General features: G+C 38.9%; 1 pseudogene; it reads left to right on the top strand.

Annotated features, from left to right (window-relative positions):
* Nucleotides 1-707: 707 nt before the first annotated feature.
* LOC103648863 (serine/arginine-rich SC35-like splicing factor SCL30A) lies at nt 708-2066 on the top strand (annotated as a pseudogene).
* The last annotated feature ends 3124 nt before the right edge of the window (nt 2067-5190 follow it).

Here is a 5190-nt window from a genome sequence, read left to right as displayed (position 1 = left end):
CTTCATGTGGCACCGGACTGTCCGGTGCCGCACCAGACAGGTACTGTTCACTGTTCGGTGCGCCTCTGGCGGCTGCTCTGACTTCTGCGCGAACTGTCCACTGTAGCACTTTTGCAGGTGTCTGTTGCAGTCGACCATTGCGCTGGAGCCGTTGCTCCGCTGGTGCATCGGACAGTCCGGTGAATTATAGCGGAGCGCGGCCTCAGAAACCCGAAGGTGAAGAGTTTGAAGTCGATCGACCTCCGGTGGCGCACTGGACACTGTCCGGTGGCGCACCGGACAGTCCGGTGCGCCAGACCAGGGTTCTCTTCGGTTTCTTTTGCTCCTTTCTTTTGAACCCTAACTTTGTTCTTTTATTGGTTTGTGTTGAACCTTTATGCACCTGTGGAATATAATCTAGAGCAAACTAGTTAGTCCAATTATTTGTGTTGGGTATTCAACCACCAAAAATTATTTATTGGGAAAAGTTTAAACCCTATTTCCCTTTCAGTTATGTCTAGCTATTCAGAGGGATTTGTAATGCATTCTGCTTCGTAAGTTATGCCTTAACGAAGCATACCCCTCCCTTCCTTGATTTTACTAGGTTCTTTTGTTGCAAATCCCTTTTTGTTTTCCATGTTTATGAGGTGCTTCCTATTGCATATAGCAATGAGAATGGATTATTCTTTGATACTTCACTACTGTAACTTGGTTGTTATCACAACTGTAGGCCTGATGACCTTCATAGACCATTTGGAAAATTTGGCCCCGTTAAAGACATATATCTGCCAAAGGATTACTACACTCGGTAATGTACCTTGACTTAATTATTGTGAGTGGGTGTTTGCCCATGGACACCTATGTGCAACTTGGTGATCTCTCCCTGAACTTTATAGTACACTAAAGTATATTTGCTCCAGAACAAGATTATGATTGTTGTTGTTTGTTTTTAACATATTATAAGCATGTTCTTTACAGATTTTTAATTATTATTCTCTGTATTGTATGGTTTACACTGGGTTGCTTTACGCACCCCTTGAGATTAATAGTGAAAGTAACTTTTTTGAAGACGCAAGTCTTAAGAGTACTATTGAAGAAAAGGAAGAAATAGAGGTTTAAAGAGATATGCAAGTTATGAAGAGTTTCAAGTGTATCTCTAAACATTGATGACTGCAAGGTTAGCAGCTTAGTGTCTGCTTTACCTTTGAGATTGATTTGTGTATCGACTAAAATTGACTTGTTTGTATCACCATTCTTGGAAGGATGAGTTCACAACATCTTGATTTGATTGTCTCTGTAGGGGTCTTCTCCTTAATGGTTCTGAAGCATTATTACTTTTAGTGAAATATTAATCTGCTTTATGTTTTAGGGAACCTAAAGGATTTGGGTTCATCCAATACTTTGATCCTGAGGATGCTTCTAATGCAAAGTACCATATGGATGGGAAGATGCTGCTTGGAAGGGAAATTGATGTTGTTTTTGCAGAGGAAAACAGGAAGAAGCCTTCTGACATGAGGGCCAGGAAAAAAAAGGTAAAAGTTGTTTTCCCTTTGTGATACCCATTCTATAACCGTGTACACTATCATTCTGCCATAGCATTTTAAGAGGCAAAAGCTAATTTACTAGTGCAATTTTTTACTTATGTAGTGGCAGAGGCCGTTCTTATGATGGGAGGTTGCGCTTAAGGTCACCTGGGTTGAACGATTCTCCTAGGGGTAGATCACGGTCCCAAAGCCGAAGCTACTCGCCAGCACTTAAGCGAAAGCACTATTCAAGGTATGAGTTCCTGCCATCCTCTTATATGCTGATGAAAACTCCATGCGCTCGCAGTGTCCCAATCCAATTGATTGGCTCACATACCATCTTGACAGGTCCCCGGCTCCTTGACCTCGGGAGAGATCTTTATCGCGTTCCCTAGCTGTCAACAGATCAAGGAGTGCAAGCCCCATTGTTAGCAGGTCTCCTCGTAGGCAAGGGTCTCTCTCTGTTAGCGAGTGAGGTATCTCAAGGCTCTGTGTGACTATCTTGTCGCTGTTATGCTGAACCATATATGTTTCAGATTATTTTTGTTAGCACCCTCATGTGTACTCTAGGATATCTGGACGTGTACTATGTATTGGGTATTCCAAAATCTCTAATGAGTGAAGTGGGTTGTGAACCAATGAACCTTGATGTTGGACGTGCTGACTAGTGCGCATGTGCCTATGTGGTGTGATAGTTGTTTCGTTCGGTTAGCAGAAACTGATAGGAGTTATAGCTCAGCTGGTTGTAGAAGTCTGGTAGCCTTGCTATTATCAAGATGATATCATATAATTGTCCATGTTTTACACAATGCTTAGAAGAACTCATAATAATGAGCAGATGACAGTTTCCCTATCCTTGATGTTTTGACTATAGGAACATATAGAGCAGATGACAGTTTCGTGAGAACGTGTGTGTCATACTAAGCCAACTGCGAGCTCGAGTGAGAATACAGGTATTGCTTAGGACCACTACGCTGAATTTCTATAGTCAAAACATATACATGCATTCTATATTAACAAAAATATAGAATAACAATTAGTGTTTTTACATATTAATGCATTTTTATCATATTGATTCCGTAGCAACGCACGAGCATATACCTAGTTAGTGATTTATATTGATTCTTAGAATATTAATGTTAGAAGAATCATGAATAAACCATGTTTAGCTATACACATAAGTTCTGTTTAGAAATAAAAGGAATAAAATCTATTAGTCTATTATTAGTAATAAAGAAAAATAATTAGCCTTTATTTTCATAAAGAATGTTAATACATATTATACTAGAGAAAACTAGTATTATAGCCACCTACTCATAATTTCATCAATAATGACTCGTAGTAATAGTCATAATGAATTAATAAGTATTTATGCTTTAAGACGTATTTATGAGTATGATAAGTGTGATGAATGAATGTGAATGTAATGGTGAATGACTACCCCTGTACTGGTGTATATTTATTTATTTGGCATACATATTCTTTTGTATGTGCGATACGCAAATCGATGCTAGAAGTGGATTATGAGGTAGACGAGCCAAACGCGTTCGAGGACGACCCACAAGAAACTTTTGAGCAAGACAAGTAGATTCTCCCTCTACATATTCTATTTATACCTAGTTAATGCATATAATAATGTTTACTATTGGATATATTGCATAATTTGATGGGATTTGCCTAATTAAGGATTTCCTATATTTACCAACTATATTCCTTGATTACCCTGGGAAAATATTGTGCTTTGCAAATTTGTGCTACCGCTCAACTTGATAATTTTGATGTCACTCATTATTTGATATTAATGTTCCAAAAATGAAATTGGCATTATGACGTTAACCCGATGGTTAAACAAGATTATTTCATATTAATTGGAACATGGAGTGACCACCCAGGATAAACAGTGCAACCACGAGTGCTATCATGGCTCTGGCTTTGGTAATTAGCTTTATATGCTTAGTACCTAGCAACCTTACCTGAAATATGGGCAAGAGGGGGAGCGGTAGTGGTGGCAGCTCACTTTAACATGGGGGCGTATTCTTGGCTAAGGTACCTCGCCCAGAGGGCCTCCACACCGACTTGGAAACCTTAGCAGGTTGCTTTATATTAAGTGTATTTTGTGAAAGCCACATAATGGATCCCTATCCATTCACCTCGGCGGTGTTTACGGGTCCGATCAACCCAGGCTAGATGGAATACATGGCTTATGGGTAAAGTTGTACCACCTCTGCAGAATGTAAAACTGATATGTCAGTCGTGCTCACGGTTAAGAGCAACCTGGAACCCTCACATGATAATTGAACTTAAAGATGGACAATAAATCGAGATCTGATGATCTGCCAATGGTTTGCTTAAGTGGTTTCACTTAAGTGTTTTTGTTATACTCATATACCTTTGTTTAAATGGGATACTTGGGATACACACTTATTAGTAAGACAGGTGTTGCTAATAAAATATTGACCAACTAAAATGCTTACCGCTTAACCTTAGCCTTACCTTGTTAAACTTGCATTAAGTTCCCCCCACTTGCTGAGCCCCGACCATAAATGAGCTCACCCTTGCTAATATTTTGATCAGAGGATGATGAAGAAGACCTTGATGGAGATTTTGATGAATACTGAGTCTAACGATGCGCCGGTCATCTTCCTGTGGGAGATTACCCATGTTATTTCCGCTTTACTTTGATGATACATTTTAAGATACTATTATCTGCATGTTGTAATAAAGACTACTCTACTCTCTTTACGCCTTTATTGCATTGTCTTTTGATATATTACACTTGTGACGTCAACATATGTGTGGAAAATGGATCTTGGCACACATATGCTATGCATTCGGTTTTGCCCCAGAACCGGGTGTGGCACATGTAGGTATGTCGAACCCTTCTCATCCCTTCCACTGGTTGCAGGCAACCACATCAAGAGCTATGTTGAAAGGGAGTGCTAGCGTCCAAGGCAACACTAGCATAAGAAGATATGATACCAAAGAACTACTGGTGTGTTCCTGCTTTACAGGATGCATCAATTTTGGTTGCACTCTAGGTGCTCGAGCAAATTTCAATGCAATTCTTTTGAGATTTATTTTCTATTATGCATATTTGATTTTTGCTTTGATTTATTTGGTATTTTTTCTATTAGTTTCATCCTACTTTGCTTCATATTTCATTGGATTGATGATCAAAATTTTGACAAACTCTTTATCAACTAGACATTTCATCCTTGTACTTACGTGCATCTTATAATGCTTAGCTCTCCCACTGATTGCATTGTCTTTGTTGTTATCTATTTTTTGGATCATATATCTTAAGCAGAATTGCATTTGCTTCAGTTGCAACAATCCTTGTTACATTCTTTAGGATCCCTAATTTTAAATATTTCAAATTAGAATGGAAAACACATAACAATGTTGTTTGTATGCTCACAATATTGTATCATGGACGGAGAGTGTGCCCAGGTTTAAAATTTTGCTTGGCTTCGCCACTAAGTCCCTCTGGCCCTTTTTCTGTCATTTTCACATGTGCTAACTCCAATATGTCTCTCACGCTTGTGCATATGAGTTATCATGTTCACAAACATCTCTAAGATTTTATGTCTCACTAGGTTTAATGCTCATGCATAGAGCTAATTTACCTAGTGGCACTTGAGTAACCATTCTAGATTTTAAGTTCCTCACTTTATCATATGACTATCTA

This window comes from Zea mays, chromosome 2 (assembly GCF_902167145.1).
Source record: "Zea mays cultivar B73 chromosome 2, Zm-B73-REFERENCE-NAM-5.0, whole genome shotgun sequence".
Taxonomy (NCBI): Eukaryota; Viridiplantae; Streptophyta; class Magnoliopsida; order Poales; family Poaceae; genus Zea; species Zea mays.
Note: the sequence above shows the minus strand (reverse complement) of the source record. Positions and strands in the feature narration are given on the sequence as shown.